The 12,756-nt window shown below is 39.0% G+C and overlaps 1 protein-coding gene and 1 pseudogene across 6 annotated transcripts in view; one reads left to right on the forward strand and one right to left on the reverse strand.

Moving 5' to 3' along the window:
- Positions 1-12,756, reverse strand: part of ZC3H13 (zinc finger CCCH-type containing 13) — a 94,224-nt gene that overhangs the window by 45,456 nt on the left and 36,012 nt on the right. The window lies entirely within an intron of this gene.
- Positions 2,074-4,907, forward strand: LOC140608159 (sal-like protein 4 pseudogene; annotated as a pseudogene).

Below are 12,756 nucleotides of genomic sequence, written 5' to 3' on the forward strand. Positions count from 1 at the left end.
TTTACACCATGGTATACACTTCTGATTGTAGCAATTACTGGAACAGGATCAAACTTTCCAACCACCTGCTGCTGAAAAGCCTCTCGGAAACTACTTGAGAACAAGTCGTTCTCCCTCTCAAGTCTAATTTCACCAAGCATGTTGGACAAAAGGTAAAAGTACAATTTTTAGGGACATAAATACCATTCTAGATTTGGCTGCAAAACAAGAGATTCTCTAGATAGCTCAACAAATTTTCCCAATATCACCTATGAAAGAAAGCCCAAGACTTATCAATTTGACTTATTGTGAAATTGCTTCATTTTCCCCCAATGTGACTGAGTTATTTTGATATTTATAAAACTCTTTCATTTTGGGGGCACCTGGCTGGCTCAGTCAGTATCACAGGCAACTCCTGATCTCAGGGCATGAGTTCAAGCTCCATTTTGAGTGTACAGCTTAAACATACAAATAAATAAATAAAACTCCTCTTTAACAGAAGTCTACTATAAATTTAGTGTATTATAGAATTATATCCAGCTATGTTACATTTTAACTGCCTTAATTTTGTATCCCTAGCCTAAATCAGTCCTCACATGAGGATACTTTTTAGGTCTACACACAGGGCTTGATTAAATGCAGAAAAAAAAGATAATGTCTCAGATAAGCAATTTCCAACCTGAACACAAAGGTCCCATTTTAATATTAAATACTGCTTTCCTTTTTTCCTTTTAGGTGTGATGGAGGTATGTGATTGTATATTCTTAGGTGTATTTTTCTCGGAGATATATTCTAAACTATAGGGATGAAAGAGTAAAATGTCTGGGATTTGCTTCAAAATAACACTGGAGAAGGGAAGGTATATAGGAGTATACACAAAACAAGATGAGTATAAAAAGGTCATTATACTAGTGTATTTTTATGTGTGAAATGTTCCATAATAATTGTAATGTTAATGTGACATTTTCCCATCCTCTATATACAGCCCAGCAGCATTAGTACACATTTACTCAAGAAACCATAATTCAGTCTATAGAAAATGCTTGGTGCACAAATGGATCCTTCCTTGTCCTGTGGCTCATGGCCACAGGGTAAGATCTGCAATCCAGATCATGGTACTTTTACATGAATACTGAATAAATCCAATAAATAATATTCTTTGTCAATCTGAAACATTTTAATTATTTTGATAAATACGTGCAATCACTGAAAGGAAACATGACTGTCACTTTGATGGTAATTTGCTTATTCTCCTAAATTGAAGTCAAAGCCAGCAAGTTTTAAACGATCACATCAGTCTTTCAAAGCTGGGTAAGACTCATCATACAGACATTTATACTATCAAGAAGTATATTTCTACATTCAGGTAATTATAATGAAGTTTTTTTTTTTAGTGAATAGCTATGCTCTCAATATTATCTTCTCACTTAAACACAAAATTCTGCATCTTAGCATTTTGATTAAAACATATTACCATCCATCAATAAAACCATATTTAATTAAATGTCGAGTAGAATGAGCTATATACACAAATTGCTAGCTAACTCCTCTGGTTAACATAAAGTTATACATAAAGTTTGTGCTTCTTTAAGTCTTTGTTTTTAAAATACACTGGTAATTTGGTTCACTTTTCTAATTCAACAAAGTATATAGAATATGGATTTTTCACTGATGAAGAAGATATTACAGGTCCACTAAAAAACACCATTGCAAATATCCACATGAAATTATCTAGCTATAACAGGTTAGGAATATTGATACAAAATATTTCCTTCATAAGTGGTTTTCTCACTAAATACCTAATTTGAACTTAATTTTCCTGTATATTACACCTCTTCTAAAACAAATTATAGAATAAAAATGATTTAGTTGAGTTCCAAGTAATCAAGATTTTACTATTTTCTATACAAAGTCATGAAAAGTTTATTTTACAAAAGTGTAATGGGAAACTGGAGTAATAAAATTTATAACTTTTTTTTTTTCTTGGGCAAACAGCGGTACTCAGGTTTTGATCAATGATGCGTAAATAAGTAAATTAAAGCTCAGTAAAGTCTACGTCAAATGGGAAGACACTGATTAGAAACATTCTTCTAGCCGAAGGGGGGTAAATTTCCCAACTCCAGGAATTTGTGGCGGAGTGGGCAAATAACCGCGGCTCTCCAGGCGGCCCGATGCTCGCACCATGTCGAGGCGCAAGCAGGCGAAACCCCAGCACATCAACTCGGAGGAGGACCAGGGCGAGCAGCCCCCGCAGCAGCCGGCCCCGGAGTTTGCAGATGCGGCCGCAGCGGCGCCGGCGGCGGGGGAGCCGGGTGCTCCAATGAACCACCCGGGGACCGGCAGTGAAGCCAACAGGGATGGAATGACTGCAAAGAGGACTCGTCGGGAGGAGACTCACATCTGTGAGAAATGCTGTGCAGAGTTCTTCAGCTTCTCGGAGTTCTTAGAACATAAGAAAAATTGCACTAAAACCCCACCGGTGCTCATCATGAACGACAGCGAGGGGCCGGTGCCTCCGGAGGAGTTCCCCGGGGCCGCGCTCGGCCACCCGCCGCACAGCCCAGGCGGTCGTAGCAGTCTGCCATCAACATTTATCCGAACCCAGCCAACCTATGTGAAAGTCGAAGTCCCTGGTGCATTTGTTGGACCTGCTACCATGTCCCCAGGCATGACACCTTTGCTAACGGCCCAGCCACGCCGACAGGCCAAACAACACGGCTGCACACGGTGTGGGAAGAATTTCTCCTCGGCGAGCGCTCTTCAAATTCACGAGCGGACTCACACTGGGGAGAAGCCTTTCGTGTGTAACATATGTGGGCGAGCTTTTACCACCAAAGGCAACTTGAAGGTCCACTATATGACGCATGGGGCGAACAATAGCTCGGCACGCCGTGGGAGGAAGCTGGCCATCGAGAACACCATGGCTCTGTTAGGAACTGATGGGAAGAGAGTCCCTGAGATGTTTCCAAAGGAAATCTTGGCCCCTTCGGTGAACATGGACCCTGTCGTGTGGAACCAGTACACCACCATGCTCAATGGAGGTCTGGCCATGAAGACCAATGAGATCTCTGTGATCCAGAGTGGGGGGATTCCTACCCTCCCAGTCTCCCTGGGGGCCAGCTCCATCGTGAACAACACCACTATCTCCAAGATGGATGGCTCCCAGTCTGCCATCAGTGCTGAAGTGGAAAAACCAGGTGCTGCCGACAGTGTCCCCAAACACCAATTCCCTCACTTCCTCGAAGAAAATAAGATTGCAGTCAGCTAAGCTCTTTGTCGAGGGAGAAATGCAGGCAGAATGACCTCTAGAACTCTACTTTTTTTTTTTCCTTGTTAAAAGAACCCATCTCCTCCTGTTTTTCTTACTGATGTGCAAATGATGTTTACAGTTGTGATCACAACCTCAGGCAAGTCCTACAATCAGATGTTGTTATGCTGCTTTGCAAAAAAAAAAAAAAAAAAAAAAAAAAATTGAAAAAATCGAAAAAAATCAAAAAAGAGAAAAGAAATTGAAAAAAGAAAAAAATTGAAAAAGAAAAAACAAAAAATACTAAAACATATACAGACTAGAATTTTTTTTTCTTTAATTTTGGAAAGAAGCGGGTCCTGCAAAGTAGCGTTGTTACTTGCGACAAACTGTATACATAAAACCTTTGTACAACCAAGAGTAACTATTTCCAAAGACTATCCTATTTCAAGTTGGAACTTACTGAACTACAATGGACAAGACAACTGTTAGCCTAATTGGGGGAGGGGGTACTGTATACTTCCCTGGTGACTGTATGCGGGTACATGGACAAGATCTGGCATCTGTTTAGGGACCTGTTTCATATGACACCCCCCCCCCCATCCCTGTACCCATCCTTCCTTTTTTTTTTTTTTTTTCGTTCCTGAATGTACTTTTTTTTTTTTTTTCTTTAAGGTTGTAGAATTACAAAATTCCTTCAACCTTGGGACCTTAGGTAGGATACCCTCAAATGGACTGGTTTAGTCCTTAGGGAGTCAATGTGTGTTGCTGCTTATTTAAATAGAGTTCATTCGGAGCCCCAAGAGTGCCAATGTACTCCCTACGCTTTCCAGATGCCTCCTTCCTGAGCCACCAGGAGGGCTAGGCACCTAAGCAGGGACCCTCAGGTGACTTAATTTGGTTCGCCAGTGCCTACTCGATCAAAGACCCGGGTTTTCCTTCTTGAAGAAACTCACGGAAAGGGCATATTTCTTACAGGTTCACATACTACTTTGTACAAAAAAATGTCCTTGGTGCAGCTTATGCCAAGTTAGTATGAAGATTGTTCTTGAGTATTGCATGAAGGCTACGATGTTCAAACGGGCAAGTCATGGGTGTGAAAGCTTTAATTTATCTACCTCATTTATTTTTTATTTTTGTAGCCATAGTGTCTATTTTCCTATTTTATGACCGCTGAAGTGTTCTGACGCCCTGTCTTAAACCTGAGTTGATGTGTGGTGGGAGCAGCTGGACGTTGACGATGCTTTCATGATTCTTTTTTTTTTTTTTTAACTCTCACCCCCCCCCCTTTTTTGTATATGTAATGATGAAACATGCTCTGATGGTTGAACAAGGAAGGAGAAAGAAAGACCTTAATTTCCAAGTGGAGAATCTCCTTCTTTGTGGAAAAGTAGATCAAGACTGTTAACAAAAGTTGGTCTGTGTTATTGCACCTGACTTTAGGATCCAAAAATTTTTTTGCCACGTTGTGCCTTTCCTTCTGGAATTGTAAGTTGAGAACACAATGCTAGTACCTGTTTACACTGTGAAGTGGATATTGTTACAGAGAACACACCAGAGCCTTTCTCCCTGTTAAGCAAATCATGCCCGTGTGAATGTATGATCTGTGGAGAAACCCCTGTAGTTTTTACCTGCTGATGCTGTCTGTCTTGTTGGAGAATAAATTTTGGATGTTTTTTTTTTTCTTTCCCCCAAAAAAAAAAAAAAAAAAAAAAAAAAAAAAAAAAAAAAAAAAAAAAAAAAAGAAACATTCTTCTAATAACCATGGCCTCCAAACTAATAACCATATTCCAAATATGACAGAACTTAGTGCTTTTCAAATTAATAAATATTTTGGGAACAGAGTATATTTTTAACAAAGTTGAGCAGATTCATCAACAAAGTTGACGGCCAATGAAGGTGTGGGAGAAGGTACTCAAATTCTCACTGCCAGAACACAGGCAACACCCTTTTTGAACCTGGCCACAGCAACTTCTAGCAAGATGCATCTATGAAGGCAAGGGAAACAAAAGCAAAAATGAACTATTGGGACTTAAGATAAAAAGCTTCTGCACAGCAAAAGAAACAGTCAATAAAACTAAAAGACAACCTACAGAATGGGAGAAGATATTTGCAAATGACCTATCAAATAAAGGGCTAGTATCCAAGATCTATAAAGAACTTATTAAACTCAACAGCAGAGAAACAAACAATCCAATCATGAAATGGGCAGAAGACATGAACAGAAATTTCACCAAAGAAGACACAGACATGGCCAACAAGCACATGAGAAAATGCTCCGCATCACTGGCCATCAGGGAAATACAAATCAAAACCACAATGAGATCCCACCTCACACCAGTGAGAAGGGTGAAAATTAACAAGACAGGAAACAACACATGTTGGAGAGGCTGTGGAGAAAGGGGAACCCTCTTGCACTGTTGGTGGGAATGTGACCTGGTGCAGCCACTCTGGAAAACTGTGTGGAGGTTCCTCAAAGAGTTAAAAATAGGGCAGCCCGGGTGGCTCTGCAGTTTAGTGCCACCTTCAGTCCAGGATGTGATCCTGGAGACCCAGGGTCGGGTCCCCACATCGGGCTTCCTGCATGGAGCCTGCTTCTCCCTCTGCCTGTGTCTCTGCCTCTCTCTCTCTTTCTCTCTCATGAATAAATAAATTTAAAAAATCTTAAAAAAAAAAAAAAAAAGTTAAAAATAGAGCTACCTTATGACCCAGCAATTGCACTGCTGGGGATTTACCCCAGAGATACAGATGCAGTTAAACGCCCGGACACCTGCACCCCGATGTTTCTAGCAGCAATGTCCACAATAGTCAAACTGTGGAAGGAGCCTCGTGTCCATTGAAAGATGAATGGATAAAGAAGATGTGGTCTTTATATACAATGGAATATTACTCAGCCATCAGAAACGACAAATACCCACCATTTGCTCCAACATGGATGGAACTAGAGGGTATTATGCTGAGTGAAGTAAGTGAATCGGAGGACAAACATTATATGGTCTCATTCATACGGGGAATATAAAAAATAGTAAAAGGGATTAAAGGGGAAAGGAGAGAAAATGAGTGGGAAATATCTGAAAGGGAGAAAGAACATGAGAGACACCTAACCCTGGGAAATGAACAAGGGGTGGTGGAAGGGGAGGTGGGCGGGGGGTTCGGGTGACTGGGTGATGGGCACTGAGGGGGGCACTTGGCGGGATGAGCACTGAGTGTTATGCTATATGTTGGCAAATCGAACTCCAATAAAAAAATATACAAAAAAAATCTCACTGCCAGATCAGTGGCAGATAGAGAATCATGATTTTTTTTTTCTGGAAGGAAATAGGTTCTCTCCCTTTTACCAAAACACACACAGGCAAAACTTTATCCACAAATCAGGAAATCTGCAGATCCTCTGAAATATACTAATGGATCTCAGGTTAGGAGCCCCTGATCTATCAAGCTGCAGAACTAAGACACAGAAGACAGGGAAATGGACTTAAGCCATAGGATATGATTTTGTTGTATCATCTGTCCTACACATATGCCTGCTCTTCTAGTAACTAAACAGGAAACCATCTTTTTTTTTTTTTTAAAGATTTTATTTATTTATTCATGAGAGACAGGCAACAGGCAGAGGGAGAAACAGGCTCCATGCAGGGAGCCCGATGTGGGACTCGATCCCAGGTCTCCAGGATCCCGCCCTGGGCTGAAGGCGGTGCTAAACCGCTGAACCACCTGGGGTGCCCACAGGGAACCATCCTTAAGAAATAAATGTAAATAATCCTCTATATCCAACAGGCCTGGTACATTTTACTTGGAGAAAAAAAAAAAAAAAGAAAATCCATATTCAGAGAAATATTATTTTCCATACACATGATTACTTATTACTTCTACCTGTAGTAACAAAGCTTCTGAGAATATTTTTGTTCACTGTTCTATCACCTGCTTTTAGAACAATGCCTACCCTATACCCAGTAACTAAATAAATGAACTAGCATACTTTCACTTAAGCACAACACATCCTAATAACCAAAATATTCTGAATAAACCCATTATAAAATCTAAATGTTTAAGGACAATTTTCTCCAAAGGAATTCTGACGCTAATCTTTAATTACATAACACATCAATCTGAAAGCATGACGAAGATTCTTAATACAGTATCTGGTTTTAGAATTAATAAGTTCTCTTTCAAAGTAATGGAAATATATTAAAATAAGAGAACACCTCAAAAAAAAAAAAAAACCCTGGAAATTAAATTAACTCCTCCTAAATCAAAATGCCTTATTCAATTTTGTCAAATATGGCTTCAGAACTCCAGTGCAAGTAAGGTACCTATGCAGTTCTTCATACTCCTAGTTCTGCTGCTTCATTTCCTTAGATAAAATAAACCAAGTTCATATTTTTTCTATATACGAAGTAATAGGAAAATTATAAGGCTTTCTTCCCTTCGTAATTTTTCTGCTGCCTGGACTATGGATGGAAAAATCTTAAGTCATCAGTAGTGATATTAAACCACTGGATAACCTTGAAAAAGGAAGCATGGGGGCGCCTGTGTGGCTCAGTTGGTTAAGCATCTGCCTTCAGCTCAGATCATGATCCTAGAGTCCTGGGATGGAGCCTCCTGTCTGGCTTTCTGCTCAGTGGGGAGTCTGTTTCCGCCCTCTCCCTCTGCTGCTCCCCCTGCTTGTGGATGCTGGCTCTTTCTAGTGAAGCATGCAGTACTAGATCACCAATGACTCTGCATAACAGTGTATATAGGTCCTGGACTGCCTCCCTCTGAGCTTCTCTCTAAATGAGAATAAATCGCAATTTATGGTTCCTAAACTTTGTTAAACATTAGAGTCACCCAATGAGCTTTTAAAAATCTGGACGCCAAGGCTGCTCCTCCTACTAACTAAGAAAGAATATCTGGGGATTGAAATCAGGTATTAATACTCTTCAAAGGGGATCCCTGGGTGGCGCAGCGGTTTGGCGCCTGCCTTTGGCCCAGGGCACGATCCTGGAGACCCGGGATCGAATCCCACGTCAGGCTCCTGGTGCATGGAGCTTGCTTCTCCCTCTGCCTGTGTCTCTGCCTCTCTCTCTCTCTCTGTATGTGACTATCATAAATAAATAAAAATTAAAAAAAAAAATTCCTGTTAAAAAAAAAAATACTCTTCAAAGACTCTCAGGCAGTTTCCACAGTGCTGTAAAATTTGGAAACTACTGCTTTCTGTACTTAAGCTCCCCCGACACCCAATGCCCCCAACCACGCACATTGAATCCTTACTACCAACAGCTGATTCTAAATTTGATGCTGTGAAAGTACCAGTTAGAAAAAAAAAAAAAAAGAAGGCAGCCCTGGTGGCTTAGTGGTTTAGCGCCGCCTTCAGCCCAGGGTGTGATCCTGGAGACCCCAGATTGAGTCCTATGTCAGGCTTCCTGCATGGAGCCTGCTTCTCCCTCTGCCTGTGTCTCTGCCTCTCATAAATAAAAAAAATCAAAAAAAAAAAAAAAAAAAAAAAAGAAAGAAAGAAAATCTTTACGGTTACATTCTATTACCTATGTAGCTTAAGTGAAAATCTGCAAATGGAAAGGCATTTTTAAATATCACTACACTGTCATTTATCATTAAAATAGGAAGACAGAGTGTATCTAATTAAGTACTTTGCTTATTTTTAAAAGCATTATCTCACTGAACCCTCACCTCAACCTTACGAGGCAGTAGCATGCATATTTTACAGTGGAAGAAATAGAGGCTCAGAGAAAACAAACTTACTCAGGGTCTCACCCCCTGTAACTGGCAAAGCCAAGATACAAGTTCCTGTTTGTATAACTTCAAGGCTTGTGCATCTTCTAATACAATGTAACTCAGGAAAAACAGAGACTGAGAGCCCTCTAAAGCTACATTTTTTCTTGAGGAAATGTTAATTTCATGAAAGGATAAATGTGAAAACTAATTTTTTAAAGTGGATGGGGAAAGACATCCCTACTAAATTTGTTTCATAAATCTTGTGCACCACAGAATTACTTTCAAGTTAATTAAAAAGAAATCTGCTCTTAAGTGGCACTAAATAAGTGAATTTTAACAATCAAGAATTTGTAATTTGTCAGTTTTGAAAACATTTTTAAGAAGGACTATTATTATAATAGTGGAAAAACTTGTTTATGAGAAAGAATCTAAATTAGTTAGTGTACTAACTTAACTCTACATTTTGAAAAAATTATTAAATTTAAAATGAAGAGAGTGGGATCCCTGGGTGGCGCAGCGGTTTAGCGCCTGCCTTTGGCCCAGGGCGTGATCCTGGAGACCCGGGATCAAATCCCACGTCAGGCTCCCGGTGCATGGAGCCTGCTTCTCCCTCTGCCTATGTCTCTGCCTCTCTCTCTCTCTCTCTCTCTCTCTATGCCTGTCATAAATAAATAAATAAATCTTTAAAAAAATAAAAATAAAAATAAGATCTCAAATCAACAACCTAATGTGACACCTCAAAAAACTGCAAAAAGAACAAATGAATCCAAAGCATAAGGAACTAAATAATAAAGATTGGAGCAGAGATCAAAATAGAGAATAGAAAACCAATAGAAATAATCAACCAAACTAAGTTGGATTTTTTTAAAAGATCAACAAAATTGACAAATCTTGAGGTAGATTTTTCAAAAAGGGAGAAGACTCAAATAACAAATCAGGAAAGTGGGGTCAATACAACCGATGCCATATGAATGAAAAGAATTGTACTACAGTATTATGAAAAATTATGTATCAGCAAACTGAATAGAAACAATGGATAAATTCTAGGCATACAACTCACCTAGACTGACTCATTTAAGAAACAATAAAACTGAACAGACCAATAATGAGTAAGAAGATTAAATCAGTAATTTAAAACTTCTCCAAAAAGAAAACCATAGGACCACATGGTTGCACTGGAGAATTCTATCAAATTCTATTTAAAGGAGTTAACACTAATCCTTTGGAATTATTCCAAAAATACTAAAGAGGAGAGAATACTTCCAAGTTTATTTGATGAGGCCCTGATAGCAAAGCCTGAGATAAACACTGCAAGAAAACTACAGACAAATATTCCTGATGAATACTGATGTAAATACTCTCTACAAAGTCCTAGCAAATCAAATTGAATGAAACATCATGACAAAGTAGGATTAATTCCTGGAATGCAAGAATGGTTCAAGAATTAACAAAAGTCACACGATCATCTCAATAAATGCAGAAAAAACACTTGACAAAATTCAATATTTTTTCATGGTAAAAACACTCAACAAACTAAGAATAGAAAGACACTATCATAACATAACAAAGCAATTTATGAAAAGTCCATGGCAAACATCATAATCAATGGTGAAAGACTGAAAACATCTTCTAAGATCAGGAACAAGGTAAGGATGCCTGCTTTCATCTCTTCTATTCAACATGGTATTAGAAACTCTAACCAGAGCAAATAGGCAAGAAAAAGAAATGAAAAAGCATCTAAATTGCAAAGGTAGAAGTAAAATTATCTTCATTCACAGATGACAGGGTCTTCTATACAGGAAACCCTACAGATTACACACACACACATATACACACACTTAGAATAAATAAATTCAGCCAAATAGCAGGACACAAAATCAAGACAAAAAACTAGTTGTTTCTATACACTAATAATGAATAATCTGAAAAAGAAATTATGAAAACATTTCTGTTTTACAGCAGCATTAAAAAAAGAATATATAACACTTAGGGGCAGCCCTGGTGGCGCAGCGGTTTAGCGCCGCCTGCAGCCTAGGGCGTGATCCTGGAGACCTGGGATCAAGTCCCACATTGGGCTCCCTGCATGGAGCCTGCTTCTCCCTCTGCATGTGTCTCTGCCTCTCTCTCTGTGTCTCTCATGAATAAATAAATAAAATCTTAAAAAATAAAATTAAACAAAAAAAGGAATATAACACTCAGGAATAAACATAACCAAGGAATTCAAAAACTTACACACTGAAAACTATAAAACATCACTGGAAGAAATAAAAACACTGGAAAGACATTCCATGCTTATGGATTAGAAGACTTAATACTGTTAAGGTGTCCATACTACCCAGTGACCTATAGATTCGACATACTCATGATTGAAATCCTAATGACATTTTTTGTAGAAACACGAAAATTCACACAGAAAATAATACAGACAGAATTCCAAGGGACATGTAAATAAGCCAAAATAATTTTCATATAGAGGAACAAAGTGAGGGGGTTAAACTTCTTCATTTTAAAACTTGTTAGAAAGCTAAGTAATCAAAATAGTGTGGTACTGGCATAAAGACAGAAAAACAGACCAGTGGAGTACTAGAGAGGGTCCAGAAATAAATCCTTGCACCTATGGCCAAATGATCTTCAACAAGGGTGCCAAGACCACTCAATGGAGAAAAGATAGTCTTTTCTAAAAACAGTGCTGGGAAAACTGATTATCTACCTGCTAAAAAATGAAGCTGGACCCTTATCTTATACCATATACAAAATTAACTTAAAAGGGATTAAAAATCTAAGTGTAAGATCTAAAACTATAAAACCCCTCCACAAAAAAGCATAGGGGAAAATCTTTATAACTCTGGAGATGGCAACAGTATCTTGAAAATGACACCAAAAGTTCAGGCAACAATAACATAGGCAAATGGTACCACAATAAATCTAAAACCTTTTGTGCATCAAGGGTATTATTAATAGGGTGAATAAAAAGACAACCTATGACAAGGGAGAAAATACTTACAAATCATATATCTGATAAGGGGTTAATATTCAGAATATATAACAGATTCCTAAAACTCAAGAACAAAAATCAAATAACTCAATTAAAAATTGGGTAGACCACTAGATAGATATTATTTCAAAGGTGATATACAAATGGTCAACTGTGGGACCCAGGAAATTTAACAAAATCCCCTACCCTTGGACAAACAGAGCAGGACTGACTCCATTTTGTGCTGCACCTGCCTTGTGCTGACCTGCTTATTGCTTAGGGCACTGCCCCACCCTAGTCAAGTCCAGGGCACACCCTAACCGGAAATCCGGCTCAGTGATAGGCCAGTTCAAATGGATACTTTAGGGTAAAATGTAATTCAATCGGCCACCTGCGAGTGGACCAGCATGACTGTGCAACTTTCTGCGTATTCCCATTGGCCACTGGCCCCTATAAAGTTGCTAAGCCTCTTAGTCTCGGGGTTCAAGTCCCTGCTCCGCTGTGTCAGGTATACTTGGACCCAAGCTCAAGCTTGTAAATAAACCCTCATGTGTTTGCATCGGTGTCGGCTCCTTGGTAGTTTCTCGGATTCGCAATCTTGGGCATAACACAACAAATATATGAAAAAATGCTCAACATCACCACTCATCAGTGAAATACCAAGTCAAACCACAATAAGGTATCACCTCACCCCTATTAGGATGGCTACTGTCCAAAAAAAACAAAAAACAAATGCTGGTGAGGATGCAGAGAAACTGAAACTTGTACACTGTTAGTGCAACTGTAAAACAAGGCAAGTGGTATGGAAAACAGTATGAAATTTCCTAAAAAAATTAAAAACAGA

This window comes from Canis lupus, chromosome 17 (genome assembly GCF_048164855.1).
Source record: "Canis lupus baileyi chromosome 17, mCanLup2.hap1, whole genome shotgun sequence".
NCBI lineage: Eukaryota > Metazoa > Chordata > Mammalia > Carnivora > Canidae > Canis > Canis lupus.